The following is a 16746-nucleotide window of genomic DNA, read 5'->3' as shown; positions in this document are numbered from 1 at the left end:
CCTTTTCTGCAGTTTGCCCATTTAACATTCTTGGAGAATGCCAAGCTAATCCTACAGACCTCAACAAAGGCAGGTCACCTGCAACAGAAAGCCTCGAGCTCTCAAAAAGAGATGTCCTTATTGCACATGGATGGACAGGCAATCTACATATTCACAGTTCCAGCAGGGCTGCAACTGTTTGGAAAGCCACGAGGCAATCATACCTCCTGTCCAGTGTTTCCAGTCAGAGAAAACCTATTAAAATCACCAGCTGCCCAGGTATTCTGGAAAAAATGCATGAAGTCCTAAAGATCAACCTAGAAAATGATGAAATCGTGGAAGGATCATCCATCTCTCTGGTCCTTTTCAGCATCAATATGCAGCTTTCAGGTGAACCGGTCAGATACGAACATCATATACACACTGTAAACAAACAGTATGTCTGCACTGCACTAGCAATCTTGCTGTGGCAGCATGAAATTTAAAGATGAAAAGCCACCCAAAACCCAGGCAAGTTCCTTGTATATATTCATATGTTCACCAGTAAGGTCTAGAATAAGCACTATATAAACAGCAACGAGGCTCCGTCAATACTTTCCATATGACTGAGAAGAAGACCTAATACAACTTCACCTCAAGATGAAGAACAGCTGCCCTGAACAAGAATTGCCAAACCTGAGCAATACAGAGGTAATTGTGGCGGGCACAGGAGAGCATTCAGAAGAGCCTCCAGCCCTGGTGGAATATCCTGTAAGCCTTGCTAGTACTTCTAGTAAACTGCTAAATTTGTTGCAGATGTAGCATATAGATAAATGACATGCAATGTTCCTGCTCCTTTCTTGGTGGCTGACAGGCTCTACTTTCCGTTCTAGATAATGATGAGCTCATTTCAGTTAGTCACTTTTTACTATTATACAGCATGACTTCAGTGCTTGGGCAAGAATTCTCCTATGTTTATAAAGCTTCTACTAAGACAAAATTCTGCAGTGTATTGAGTCAGCAGCATGAGTTGTTAGAAGCAGACAGTAGCATGGCTACCTGGTGCATTCTCAACTTGGCTGACACCACACCATCCTTTGAGCTTTTTTGAAAGCTACTGAGCTTCCAAAACATTTGCTCACATCTGGCCTTTTTGACAGCTCAGAAAGAACAGATGTGATTACCTGCATCTGAGCATGTAGACATGTTGCATAGCTGTAGAAGACACTATGGACCAAAATGCTGCTTTCGGTTTTATAAAAACCTGCAAGTATTCATAATGATTACAAGTGTTAGTCATGGTACTTACTGCAACCAAAAATACTGTACATTTGCACCCATGATGCAACCTCAGGTATACTTTGCCAGTGTGTCACCCTTTTTTATTCAGGGTTTACTCAATTGTGAGATCTGAAGCCAAAAGGAAAATTCCCCTCTCTCCCCCACCTCCCAAACTGAATCCCTCCTTGGTACTTCTCAGTAGTACAATCTGGTTCTCAGGACCATTTCACTTTTTTTTTTTTTTTTAAACAAGTAGTTTGTTAGAACATGTATACAGGACATCAACAATGCACTGCGCACACCTAATCTTTTGCCATAGCATAATACTGCCGTGTGTTTTGATCTTTTACATAGGTTCTGCGTTTGCAATCCAATGCTGGGAAACACTCTGCTGCCTGAAGTGACATCTGGAACAGATGATCCATGCAGTGTTTTAAGCTAGCTAATGATTATACAGTTCCCTGCAACTACTGGCACGGAAAATAATGACCAGGCTTGTTCCTTCTCACCATCTATTCTGACAAGTTTCTGTATACCTCTGCCAACAGAACAGGGATCTCTAAACCTCTTTCTTCATAGGCAGGAGGGAGAGACGCGCCAACACTGTAAGGAAGTGGTGCTGTGAAATGCTCATGGCTAACGATAGATAACGTCATCTAGAAGTACGCAATAGCTTCATTACATTTGCCCCTCTGAAAGATTTCGTAGCTTTCGTACATAAATACAGCAGGAAGAAATTAAACTACCTAAGCTGGTTTTGCTTTTAAGAGACTGCTATCCCTGGAAGTGCTCTGATCTAGCCCCATTTGATACCCCGCTCTCTCTGTTTTTCATCTTTGCTTTCTTAAATGGCACAATTACTGTTTTTATAATGCTGTACATTACATGTTTACTCATCTGCATTGCTTTGACATTATTTATTACAGACTAATCCCACGGAAGTAATCAAAATACCCAATATCAGAACAACCCCGGGACTTCATTTCCAATCCAACAAGCAACTGCATCTGTACACGTTATTCCCCAACTAACACAAGGTCAGCCTCTATTCTCTAGTAAACAAAATGCTGTTACTCTTCGTGAGTTAAAAATCAAACTAATACATGTATTACCTCACTCATAATTCATTACTTATGCCAACCAGCAAACTCCTAATTAGTTAGAAGTCTCTGAGGTCTGTTCTTTCCCACATGTACTCCCACATTGCTAATAACATTAGCATAGCCAGCATCAGAAGGGAAGGCAAAGAAGTTACTTCCAGATTTCTTGTAATTTATGAGTAAAACAGGAATTGAATTTACAAGTCTTTTCCTTAGTGGTAAACTGAATACAGAACATGAGCTTAAGAAACATCTTCTTACTCCATAACCGTTTATGAAGTATCAAATACCAGAACACCACTCCTGCAGTACAGCTCTGTGATATAAAGCAAATGAATTATTCTAAAATGAAACTGTGTGAAGATGGTTCCAAGTGTATAAAAAGCCCAAATCAATACCATTTTACATTTCAGCTGGAGAAATGCACTGGTGAACTTCTTCCCCTCCTACCATTAACAACTCAGGCAGCACTCGACAAAACATGGCTCCCATTGGGTCCTGCCTTCCCTCAGCCTGGGGAGGGTTTTGGGACTGCCCTGGGGCTTCCATCCCTTCCTGCTGCGGCAGGGGCAATCCTGGGCACACGCCTGTCTGCGCTGCACCAGTTGCCCTACAGCTTTGCTGGCATCTACTTCCCTGCAGTATGGGGCTCAGGAATCCTGCCGAGTACTGGGGATGGGCTCAGCAAAGGGAGTGCACACACGGAGACTTGTACACACATGCAGACGTAAGATGGAAAAGAGGTTCTGCTCCAAAGAGCTTCATTTAGATCTCCAGCCCTGTAAGGTGCAGCATACACAGCAGCAGAACCCTAAAGAAAACGCTATGCTGCTATTGTTTTCTATATTCCTGGTCTGGATGCTTCTCTTAGGTTTGTTGCTGCAATACCATAACTGTGTGTGCCTGACTTGCAGCAGGTTCAGCTGGTGTTAACAAAACTATGATCTGCCCTGCAACCCAGTAGAGCACAGGGATACTCAACATAGCACAAGAAAACTTTGAGGATAAGCAGGTACTCAAATACAAGACTGGGTAAATCTTACTGTAAGATGATGAATAAATGGAACAACTTGTAGATATGTAAAACGCAAGAAACACCATGTCAAATTAATTCTTCTTCAAGGAAAATAGCATCATGGTAAAGCTTCTAGAATTTTATACATGATCTGACTTTTTGTAATTGCCTACCTTTTGATGTATGTAAATAACATGCTTTAATGAATAAAAAGCACGGAAAATAAATTGACTCATGAGATTTCTGAACTTGGAATATATTTACTTCCTCAAAAAGAAAATTAAACTACAGAAGAGATTTTTTCACAGAACAACATTTGAAAGCTGAGAGAACTCTTCCGAAGTTTCATCACCTATTTTCTCTATTCCTATAATTTTATATCTTAAATTACATATTAAAGTAAAACTGAAAAAGATTTGCCCCCATTCCAGATACTGAGTGTCTTTTCTGTCCCTTCTGTGAAAAATTCATTTTAAAATCCAAGAAAATGCCTAAAATCTGTAAGATCAGTTCAAGTGCTTGTATCCTCCACCTAGTGAATGAGTTTGCTCAGTGCAGCAGGGACAGGGCATAAATGGAACTTAACCTGAAAGTAAAAAAAACCAAACTTGCTGTTATTGATAATTTCCTACCAAAAGACACACATAATCAATAAGTAAGTAACTGGGAAGTCTGTTGAAAATACAGTCAATGCTGTCCTTGTATGGATTTTCCTTGTATGTCAGCAGAAATTCTGCAGAGGAAACATTTTGCTTTACATCCCAGTAGGCATCTCACAGCTTAATAAAAAATCACATAAAGATGAAGTCAATTCTTAGGAAACAGATAGCAGTTTGTTATACTGAGGACATCACATCTACTCAGTGTTCCAAGACCTGCGGGTAGGTGTATATCTCCAAGTGTGACAAGAGGGATGCCCAGAGATGATGAATGCTACATTCCTTGTTGCCCTTTTCCTGACTAGCTGTCACTAGCCCCTAAAACACCTAGATTTTTATTAAAAACAGGCAAAGAAAACAACATAGGTGAAGAGAATCTGAAAACATGAAGCTGACCATAACCTACTCTGTGCCTCTCCTCCAGCCTGTGGAGCAACAATCCTCAAACCAGTCCTAGTTCAGAACCCAGCAACCCACAGCAGAAGACAGATTGGTATGAGGTGCATCAAAGCACATCTACAAAGCACAACATGCTGCAGATACCACCAGGACTGTAAATGTAAAACGTCACCAACGCAAGCCGCCTTGGGCTGGCAGCTGGGCTAATGTGACTCTGGTAACTTTGTACAGGTGAAATGTACCATCTTCAGTGAAAGCAAGGGAGATGGGCAAGGCTCAGGCACTTGCAAAGCTGCCAACAACAGACTTGTTTTTTACCAACAGCTATTTTGGTTGTGTACAGGGCATTACACAATCTTTTTTTTTTTCCTTTTTTTTTTTTTCCCCCCAGCTACAAGAGCATCTAAAAGATGATTTTGCCACTGCAGAAATATTATCTAAAAAACAAGTATCTTCCACTAGTACTTATAAACTGGAAAAAATCTGTCTGTTGCCTGGCCTAGGCATAACATAGAAAAGCAAATAATGATATTTTATGATCAGCCACAGGTTGTGATATACAGGATGTGATCACATAACTCTCTGAAAACACCAGGTCTGCAGGACACGGCAGCACAGTTCACATCTGTGTTCACTGGTTTCTCACCTAAAATGAGCTTAGTTCTTGCACTATTTGGTTTTGGGTACTTTTTTCATATTCTAAGGCACAGAAAGGAATATCCTGACAGCCAGCTCTCTCTAAACCAAATCTGAGGCATACAGTAGTCATTGTCTTCAATTTAACATCAAGCACTAGCATCACATTTGAAACTGTTTATAACTAAAGGATTAGAAATTAATATAAATATCCCAAACCTGAAATCAAATAACCAACAACTGAAAGGCAGCAACAGACAAAAAATGCCTCTTCATTCTTAATGACAAGAACCTCATCAATTTCTTAGCAGAAGAATATTGGATGAAACACCTGATATACAACACAGTTACCTACACACACCACAGTAACTTCAGTAATTACATTTCAGGAGTGAAATTGTTAGTAGGACCATAGGAATAAGACCTTTTCTACAAAAACAACTGCTCTCTGTGAGTGTGATAGAGGATAAACTTACAATCAGCTGCTGGAGAACTGTACTTCATTTTTTACAGTGTCCAGAGTTAAACCATTATTACCTTCCACAGGCTTAACATTTCCATCCCACAGCCTACAGGGCAGTTATAACAAGCTGCCCCAGTGCTTCTCCGTCAGCAGCACAGCCATGCTACCAATGGCATGTGTTCAAGATCCGACATCCAGCTTGTGTCTGAACCCACCCTTTGTAGACAGGAGTGGTAGAAAATTTTTGCCAGAAAATGAGAAAATGGCACGGCGTGGTGTAAATCAGTTCTCCCAGAGAAGCAGCCTCATAGAGCAATGGTAAGAATGATCGCTGTACAGCAAACTTACAAGGATGGTGTCTTATGAGGATGCAAAAAAGGCTGCTCTGAACTTAGAGGGAAAAGCGGTCCATGGAAGCAGCTCTGTAAGAAGCAGAGAGGTTTCTCCAGGCTAACTGCAGCAGATATGCAGGCTAAGGTGGGAGCTGAATGGCCACGTGGCTAGCAGCTTCTCCAAGCAAGACAAGCGCTGGTGAGGGAACAACAGCCTTTTTGGTCCTCTGGATAGTCCTGCTTGCAAAAACTGCACAACAAAATACAGTTTTCAAGGTTGTTTTTTATTTATTTATTTACTTGTTTGTTTGTTTTTGGTTTTTTTTAGTTTGCTTTTGTTCACAACTGAGTTGCACAATAATGCCAGAAAACCACAAATCAAGAATACATGTTGATACTCAAAATATTCCCAAACATTCCAAGCACTAGCAGCCTAAAATTATTCATGATGTTACTCTGACAGATACTGCACATTCAAAGAGATCAACTTGAGTCATCTCAATACAGATGACGTCATCTGATTCTTCTAAGAACTGGGGGCTACTAGGAATCTTTGTCAGTGACCACTTCTGAATTTTTCTCTCTGTAGTTCGTTTTTCAGCCTACATCAAGGACAGAAAATGTATCAGGCCACAAACAGTCAGAACAACAACTAGCCCTTCCCTCTCTACATTTTCTTGAGATGGCTAGTAACAAAGCTTACAGAGGAATAAAATGAATGCAACTAGTAAGGAGATATGTAAAAACAATTTTTTTTTCATCCCATCTAGTTTTGGACTGTGTGGGAGAGACCAGTGGTGGGGAAGGGCAAAATCACAGCCACTGAGAAAATGTTTAAAACTGCCACGCCTTTTGGACGTTTTTTTTATTTTTAATGTATCTTTCTTTAATTTTTTGCTCATGTGTTTCCTTTTTTCTTAATTTGTCTGGATGTCCATAAAGGTGGAATGTAATACAATGCAGAACATCTGCACAGAAGGAATTTAAAACATACAGGTTTTATAATCCCCTATTATAGGTAAAGAATCAAATTACAAGCTTGAATTCTTCTAAGTATATTGAAGAACAATCAACATATTTTAATTAAAATGGATTTAGAAAGTAAGATATGTTTCAAGTGTAAGTGTCAAAAATAATAGAATTACTGTTCATGATCCATGAGCAAATTTTGGCAGAAAAATTAAATTAGAGGAAAAATTATTAATAAAATTATAGAATGTTACAATATTTAGCTTTAGTAAATATGAATACTTTAATATATTAGTGTAAGAAGATGCAGGTTCAGTGGAACCACAACAACAAAACTTTTTCTTTTTTTTGCATTATTACCTACAAAAAAGATGTTTTTATCCCTGACATGCCACCTTGCAACGGGGTTGGAAAAAAGATGCAGTGTGAACTACAAACTTGCTCAATGATGTAGTTCAGTTAAAGCACATTTATTCCTTGAGCTAGCTGCAAAGTTCTAGTGTTTTCATTGACAGTTTTCTTTGGGAGAGTGCCTACACTATCTGTTGATCACTACCTGGATGCCTGAAGATTTGCAATGATCAACTTCCTTATCTTCAGATAAGGATCCGTTCCACCTTGAGGCACTTGCTGGGTTTCAGTAATTTTTTCTGCTTCCACATTATCTGTGGTGGCAGTCGAATTCCCGACCATGAGTGGAGCCCAAAGCAGCTCACCGCACTGTCAAGGTGGAGCTTTCTGAAGAAAGGACACGGGAGGGTAGGGCAAAACAAGCATGATGATGAATGACTCCATGGTCTCAGCCTTCACAACCTCTTCAACAGGGCTTTCCAGAGCTGAAACCTCTTTACTCCCACACAATGTCATTTTTTTCTTGGGTGGGGAATGGGTAGTAGAAGGTACTTTTGAGCTAAAGCTTCACCCATAGTTATCTCAAATTCCTATCTCCCACATGAAACAAGCATCCACTTAAAAAAATTCCACTTCCTGCTGTAAGCAACCAAGTCTTAAACTCAAGAATGGCTTGTGCATCAGCAGTGCTACCCTGAACACCTCTGTATGTCTCTGTTAAACACTATTGATGAAGAAAGGACAGAGCTCCACAACATCATCAGTGTTCTCTAGATTTCTGTTTGACTTGGATGAAAGCTTCAGTAACCCTCCACCATTGCTAGTGGAAATTCTGCTGTGCAGAACAGCACAGAGCTTTGACACTGATGTGGTATTTTGATTTATAAAACTTCTTCCCATAATTCTGATGGATTCACTTCCAACTTCCTCTCCATTTCCTTTATCGAGAAATTAGCACCAAGAGAACTCTTGCTAATTAGTGTTTATTTGTACTAAGGTAACACTATGCACAGAAGTGCAGCCTGACTGTTCCAGTTTCTCAGCTTTTTAGTTACCAAAATGGATCAGACAGGATTGATTACAAGATTGACTGCATTTGTGCATTTCAAGGCAGGAAGGAACCACTGAGAACAATTCTCTCCCTGATCTCCTCAGTGATACAAGCAGAGAAACATGATATAGCGATATCTGCAGCTACAGATTACCTTTCAGAAAGACATGCAACAGGGTTTTGAAAGCATCATGTGATGGAAAATCTGCTATGTGCAGAGGTAATTTCTTTCTGAATTGGGAGTAGACAAGCCTTCAAGATGAAGATCTCATTATACTACCACGATCACACTCACAATTTCCCTGCAGATACAGAGCTGTAACCTCTAATCAAATCACCTCTTAATCTTCTTTCTATTTTAGATTAAACACTGCCTGAATTGCTTAGGTTTTTGCCATTTAAGACATGTTTTGCAGTTTCTTCCAATGTTTCAACATCCTGCGGCCAGCGGGTAAGATTTAGCAATAGTGCTGTTAGATCCCATTTCTCCATTTGCACTGTCATTTATTTTTACTAAACATACTTTCAATTGCCTGTCATGGTCTACAGTTGCTATATAATTTAACATTTTAGTTAGTACAAAACATCACTTTTCCTTTTTATGACATGGAGCTGAGGATCACTAGTGTCATGGCAAAACCGAAGCAGTAAGGATCAGAAAAGGTGGAAGTAACTGTGTCGCTCCTTCTTAGATAAACTACTGTGCTGGCATTCAAATAACGGATGGTGAATTTTCAAATATATATTATGACAACTGAAATTTGGAGGAATGGGCCTGTAGAACTTTTCCTAGTATTTGGATTAAGGAGCAGATACTTTAAGCTTTTAGGGGTCATATACCTCTCTGTAGAACATGCAAAGTTGAATGAAATGCACACCCTATTGTTCTGCTTGGTAGTACTGACGGAGATTTGGCATAACAAAAGGGTTTATCAAAGTCTCTGTGAAAGATTAGAAAATCCTTAGAAAAATGAGAAAATATGAAAAAAATTGAGAATGAATGAGAGAAAAGGAAAATGGGAATGGATAGTTCCTACAGATTTCACCTTTTGTCCTTTGTGCTCAGTCATCAGACACCTTTATGGTTTGTTTACTCTCTGCCTTTGTGGAAAACCACAACCCAGAAATGCCCACTTTTGGAAGACAGCAGTGACAGAATGCATAGCTATGGGTGTTTAAAAAAAAGTGACTCGTTCTTTTTCCATACTTTAGTCTGATACAAAACTTAAGTTAGAAAGATGGCTTAGAGGGGAATTTTATATGCACCACCTGACAAATAGGACACACTGAATTTTTTTATAGATGTTTACAGTAGAAGAAAAATGCCTGTGACAAAAAGACCATTAACTTACTCAACATTCAGGATGAAGAAAGAAATATAGTTAAAGCCAAAGGAAAAGCAGGGTTAAAGAACTACAAAATAAACTTCGGGTTTATATTAAAATTTGCCAAAATACAGGAATATTGATGACTTTAGCTATCAATAAGCATTTATAATCCACAAAGATTTACTATCCCTGTAAACGAAGTTTGCCAACAGGAAAAAGAAAGGAAAAGAAGTCAAGGAATAATTCAGGCATTTCTTGGCTCCTAACCTGAGCTCTGTAAGTCTCTAATCAATCTCTATACTTACTCCCGAAGGTTTAATGTATGCATAATGAACTAATGGTGAAGAGGAATGAAGACAGATGCCTTTATTTGCATGAACTAACTTATTACACAGTCAAGCTTGCTGACGAAATCACTGCAGAGGAACAGTAAAATGCAGAGCTTCAAGAATGTACTGATGTAATTTCTTCTGTCATCTAAACTGCCAGCATATGCCACAGAATTAGCACAGAAACCGAAATAGCATCACCTCTGCACCTAGTAATATTGCGTGCATTACCTGTGAGACAATAGGAACATTCTACATCTTCAAGTCACTTCAGGAAGCTGTGTGCAGGACTTTGCAAAAATCTGAACGTAGCATCAATGTAAGAGGCTTGTATTATCCTGGAGCAGTCTTATTATTGTATGCTGCAGGATATCAAAAGACTTTGCTCCGTCAAACTCCAAAATGTGATGCATGTTTCATAGGAAAGTTTTTTGACTTTTCTTTCAAGATTTCATCTTACCCTCCAGAAACTTCAGGTGAAAATAAAGACAATTACACCTACCTGCCTCTCCAAAAATATTAAGACATGCTAGCTGTGTATTCTGGTTCACATCTACTTCCAACACACATCTTGTTCACTGTGTCTTGCAATGTCTTTCTCTCCTTCCAGTGACCAAAATGTTAAGATGCAGACAGACTGGCAAGTGCCTCTATGAATTGAAGAAATAGCTAAAATCTTCAAATAGACTGTAACAGATAAAGATTCAGCTAAATAGTACTACCTGGAGGCTTCAATGACATTTTTAATTTCAAGCAAAATGCAACGTACAGAATCTCAACATTGATGCAAACAGGAAACTGCTAACACAACTCAAAGCATACCTGTTGAAAATATGCACCTATTTTAAAGTAAGATTGTCTGTGAAAAAGAGCTGTCATTTAATGAAGGCTGTTCTGAAAAAGGAAACTGCCTGTCTGTGAGCACTTCTTCAGTTTGCTGACTCCAAGCAAACAACTCGGAAGATGTGACTGTCCCTGTTTCTTTCCTCCTCTGCTGTTAAAGGACATACTGTCAGGTTTTTGTAAGAAGATACTTATATCCTAAAGATTTTTAAGTTTACAAAATCACCTAAGGAACCTACCAGGCCTCTCTCTTAATACAGAGGCCTCAGCACAAAGATACTCTGTTATCATTTACAGTAAAATTTGCTAACCAGAACTAGAGGAAAAACTAAAGGAAAAGTGTAGTTTCACATTTGATATGGTTCCAGTTTGGCATAAAACTTCTGAAAGTTACACACACAAGTACATTCTGAAACTTTTTCTTCTCCAGATATACCAACATGTGGTGTTTTTGAAATTAAATAAACTTCTGCGCCCTGTGACCTGTATCTTTTTAGTTCACTGCTGCTTACCTGGGCTGCTCCTATCTGTATGCCATGCTGCATGCCCAGAAGCCTGGAAAGGCTGGGGTCCCCACACCAGAGTAGTTCATGAGCAGTTCAGTTACCCTTCATCAATGGATTTATGAACTAAGCCAGGTTTAATAAATTGATGCTTTTCAGCTGAGGTCTGCATCCCCGGGAAATTTCCATCAAGATCAGGCACTGAGCATCCGGCAATTGCCATTCATTTCACCTGAAAAGAACAGTGCTCAAATCTTCCTTTTTCTTTGTATTACTACACTGCTAAATTGCTTTGAAAAATTGTGAGGCTCACTCGTGACTAAAGCAATCACAATGGCTTAAGTCATACGCTGCTTTGCTATCCCAAGTACGGTATCAAATGCAGCAACCTGAACTAGATGGATTCCTTAACTCCCATTTCAGCCACTTTAATGCAAAAAAGCACCATGACTAGTTCTTTAGAAATGTAAAGAACTAATGCCCCACCTTGGTTTTTCTGTGGCAGGATAACACTTCGACAGTAACAACAAACTATTAAATTTGCTTTCTTTTAACCCATTAGTTCCTGGCAAATAAACCAACCAGAGATCTAATTACAGTATCAAATTTTGCAGCTCTAGTTTCTGAAATTTTTCAGGATGTCACTCCAGTCCTTAACTTCTATCAAGATACTCAGACTTAACAGCTTTGTTTTTTTCTAACTTACAGCCTATTCTATAATTTAGGCATACATATAAAGGATATCATTAGGTCAAACATGCAGCCATGTTTAGCATTTCTGCCATTTTTATAACATCACTTACCTCAGCACTGTTAATGGGAGTGCATCATACCAGTCTGAAGGTACCTTACAGAGCTAAGATTTACACCAGCAAAGAACATCCGGCATGATAGGATCTGTTTTTACTTGTAAGTATGCAACAGTTCATTAAAATGGCCAGAAAGATTAGCACAATCTATAGGCACAATTTGGGATTTCCTAAGGAGAGCAGGAGAGGCTGCTGATGGTACCTAATACGCAGAGCTATTTATCTGAACTGGAGAATGTGGAAGAATCACTAACAGTACATGTTTCTAGACAGGATCTATCTTAATACCCAGAATTCAGCCTATTCTGAAAGTCACCTCCTCCGAGATTTTCTTGACTGAAAATAGATGGGAAAGGTGATTTACGTCTGAAAAAAACTAACCAATAAACACTTTTGCCCTAATTTTTTCTCAGCATTTGTAAAACATGGTCAACCATTGCACGGATTTTTCTTCTAAGCTCACTCTGCATAAATGTCTTGCAGGTTCTACCTACAAAATCCTTTTCTACTAAGGGCAGATTTACATTAAATAAATGTTCCCAACATGACTATGTAAGTGTGGTTATAATGTCAAACCCTCCCAGCAGAGATGAAGTCATAATGGGGGAAAAAAGCAGCCAAAAAAATTTGGAACAATTTGTCAAGCAAAAGGAGACAGCACTTCTGTGCTGTTGTCATTTTGCTCACCCTATGATGGGCACAAAGCCCATAATAAAGCTTTACTTATTTAGAAATACTGCAAAATTCATACTTTCAACCAACACAGCCTCACCAGGAATATTTCCCAGGAAACACATAGTTTATACATCTTACAGAATGCCTGTAATAAGAGTCTTTGCTCTGGATTTTCTTTTCCTTCTTGGTTTAGCAAACACTAGAGCAGCTTATCTTCAGGCCTTAACAGGTCTGCATTCATTAAATTTTTCCTGAGTGAAGATCCAGAGCTTATGATGAAGATAGAACAGCCTAATGTTAACTGCTACCACCTGGTAAGAATATTTGGTATAGTTTTGAGTTTATAATGTTTAATTTTAAATCATACATGCATAAGAAAAATACAAGATGATGCCTTGGTATCTTCTGATCCCCATGTATTGACTACTAGTCAATGATATCTTTATAGAGTAGTGCGTATATTAAAATGTGCGCCGGATCAGTACATAAAATGTTCTAGACTCTACTCCAACTCTGTACACTGAGAAAACTGAGACTAAAATATAACCACACTGAGACTCCCAACACCCTTAACTCAAGAGCAAGAAAAGCACATCTTACCATACATTAGAATCACATCCATCTATACACCCTAGCTGGCTAGCACTTAAGCTAGACTGGCTGACTTAAACAGCTTGTCTATTATTTTCTGTAGTGTAGGATTAAGTAAATGGAACTCCATGATTTTTATTATGTTCTTATCCACTATATGCTCTCTATTGCACCATTACCTTTTGTTAGTAGCTAAGGAATAAGGCTCTCTGATGTTAACGGTCTCATTGGAGTTAGGTACCATCCTTATCGTAAAACTGCAGAAATGCCTTACAAGGCATCTGGTTTTGTAGCTACAAGTTTGTAGTGATTTACAAATATGCTTGCTAAATTTTCAATTCCAGAACTAATGGCATATCTTTTAGCCAGAACTTAACCTGAAAACTTTTTGGAAGAGCACCTGTTTTTACCCCTATATGTTCCATGGAATATGTTCCATGCAAGTTATTTAGAAAATACTATTAATTTCAATTGTACTGCAGCATTAGTTATTCTTGCTATACGTGGTCTATTTTGTTGCCATCTTGGTCTAATAGAAAGACTTCCCTATACAACCCCTATCAATTTTTACTTCTCCCATTTGCTTACATAAGTAATATTTCAGGGATCAATATTCACACTGTGTTACCAGGTATGATCACTCATGGTTTATCAGTGACATCCAAAATTCAGGTGCAGCATGTGTCTCTCATTTTTCCATGACACTGGGTTTTTACTACCTCAAAGGTCAATGCTCATTTTCTATATCATTTATCTGACAAGTATTCAGGGTCACAATGTCATCTAATATGGGAAGAAGGTCTTGGCAGGATCTTGTCTCACAGTTAACTATTAAGCCAGGCTCACTTTGCTTCACTGATAAAATCAATTAGCACTGAAGACTGGCACTTGTTCCTGCTTGGACTGGTAATCACAGTGCCCTTCCACCAATGTTTTCTGTGAATAAGAAGACTTAAATCTCCTGATTTTGGTCTTGTTGCTATTTTCTCCTATTAAAATACTTTTTGTTTTGCTTTCTGTACTGTTTTCATTTTGTTAATAAGTGAGAAATACTGGAGTCTTCTTTATGTATTTATTCATACTTTAGTAGATCCCCAAAACCATACAGATACAAAGCGAGAACAGTATCTGCAGTTTGGACAAGGGCAGTAAATAAAAAACCCAAGCATCTGTATTCTACTAAGCTCATCACCTACAAAGTTAATAAAGCCTCTCACTGTATTAATGTAAGAGATACAAATGGATGTGCGCACCTATATATTAAAAAAGTCAACAAGTGCCCAGTAAATTAATTATGAAATTAATGTAGACATAAAGAATTTAGGAACCCTGACAAGCGATCAAAACTCTCACTGGCCAGAATAATTAATGCAAACCATTAATATATAAACAAGACAGTTCTACAGAGCAGTACTTAGCAGTATTTAGTGAAGTAGTAACCGTCACTTGGATGCTTTATCACCTTCTTGTGATAGGATTCAACAAGATCATTAGTAACCAAAGAGAGGGCAGAAGAGTCAGAAAGAGCTTTTGGAATAGTTAAATAAACATGCCTGGGAACAGAAGACCCCTGAAGCACAATTTGTTTACTTTAACAAAGGGAAGATTAAATGGTGATTTCATAATGAAGTGCCTATAAAGGATGAAGTGAATTTTGATGAAACACAACTCTTATCACAAATTAGGTGAAGCTGAAGCTAGCATACTCAAGCCAGAAACAAAAGCAGTGAGGCTAATTGATCGCAAAAGGCTGCGATGGGTTTTGTATCACTAGCGACCTTAAGTAGACTGAATGTTCTTCTAAAATATAATTCAAATATAAGTCGAGATATAAATAAATTCTGGGAAGTTGCATGTTTAGTTCAGATGGTCACCAACGCCTCTACTGGCACATGAACTCTGTGTAAATTCACAATAAATACAGCAAAACCTGAAAGGACAAGCTCTTTGTTCTTACCACTGCAATTTTAAAAAGAAAGGAAACAACAGCTAGTTCATAATGACGCTGTAATTAACTTGTGGTCTTACAGCTCCTACACAAAACAGACATGTCTAACTCTTTCACGCTACACTATAAGGCACAGTTTTGTATCTCCGTCTGCCCCACACACCAAGGATGTGATGATGAAGATACACAAGCACCAAAATCTCTTTTCCTCTTTTCATTCTAAGAAGTGAATAGAAAGCATGAAAATGCTACAGAACAAAGAATTAAAGAAACAACCCCTTCTCTACCCATGAAACACTTAAAACCACTTCATATTGGCAAAATAGATAAATAGTTTTGTAACAAAACAAAAAAAATATTACATTTTGATGTAAAAGTCAAGGTTTACATTGAGAACTAGCAGCATTGACCCACAGTTGAAAAGAAGAGGTCGAGCCACTATCCTGATCTGGGATAGCATATTTTGGTGTGACAAGAGTTGTTACCTTGGTAGATGATGTATCAGTTCCTTGCTATCTTGATGCTCTGAATTAATAATTACTGCAGAAACTGAATGGGAGATTCAAAAATATGGATGGAAAGCATGCATTAACTCATTTAAAGAGGTATTAGGAAAATACATTAGGAATATCATTAAAAAAATCAAGTTAATTATCTATAACTGTAAGAAAAAAAGAATTTCTTTTGCCAGCCACAGGTGTCTGCATACAGCATTGTGGGACATCAGATTTTTGAAAGACAGCAATGCTCTGCTAGGTCAGAATAACAGCCTTATGCAGTTCTGCTCCATCTTGGAAAACAAGAAAATGAGGTCCTGTTTAGGGAAAGAATGACAGCCTGCCTACTTTGTCCAGTTCAGTCCTGCCACAGTTCCCCAGCATCCAGTACCGTCACATTAGAGGGTTCATCACGCCTCAATCTTTATAATATTTACATATTAATCTCTTGCCAATTAATTTCTTCAGTTCCTTTTGAATCCACTGATTCAGTCTGCATTTGTGAGTATGCTGCTTAGTCTTCCTCTCTAGTGATACTGCATCCAGGAGGATTGTCTCGATTGAATAAAGCAGATATCACTTTTTCTGTTGAATACACATTTTTGCCCCAATACTGGACTGATAATACTAGAGATAGGAATGTCTAAATAGATTTTCATCCAAGAGAAGAAGATATTGTCTGAATTTTTTAAAATACATTTCCTCACTTCTGAACAGACTGGGGAACCTGAGCATTCCTCATGGATCTCTTTCTCATGTAATATCCTTTTTTCTGAAGATGCCCCCAGCTGTGCTATCCTGTGGAAATGTAGTGGTTTTCAAGGGGTCAATATCAAGCTTTATCTTCTCAGTTACCTAAAACAACAAAACACCTCTGGTAGCTGTAATGGGCTGTTCTACTCCCAATGGACAGTCAAAGTAAGGTTTCACGAGAGAAGAGTTTTACAACTTCTTGTGGACATCTGAGATTATTGGGGTTGATGAGTCAATCCCAATAATCTCTGGATAG

General features: G+C 38.5%; 1 protein-coding gene across 8 annotated transcripts in view; it reads right to left on the bottom strand.

Annotated features, from left to right (window-relative positions):
• Positions 1-16746, bottom strand: part of GRIP1 (glutamate receptor interacting protein 1) — a 328959-nt gene that overhangs the window by 83235 nt on the left and 228978 nt on the right. The gene's annotated exons all lie outside the window — the stretch shown is intronic.

The sequence above is a fragment of the Falco biarmicus genome, chromosome 5 (genome assembly GCF_023638135.1).
Source record: "Falco biarmicus isolate bFalBia1 chromosome 5, bFalBia1.pri, whole genome shotgun sequence".
NCBI classification, from domain to species: domain Eukaryota; kingdom Metazoa; phylum Chordata; class Aves; order Falconiformes; family Falconidae; genus Falco; species Falco biarmicus.
The sequence above is the reverse complement of the archived record's forward strand: the minus strand, read 5'-3'. Positions and strand labels throughout refer to the sequence as shown.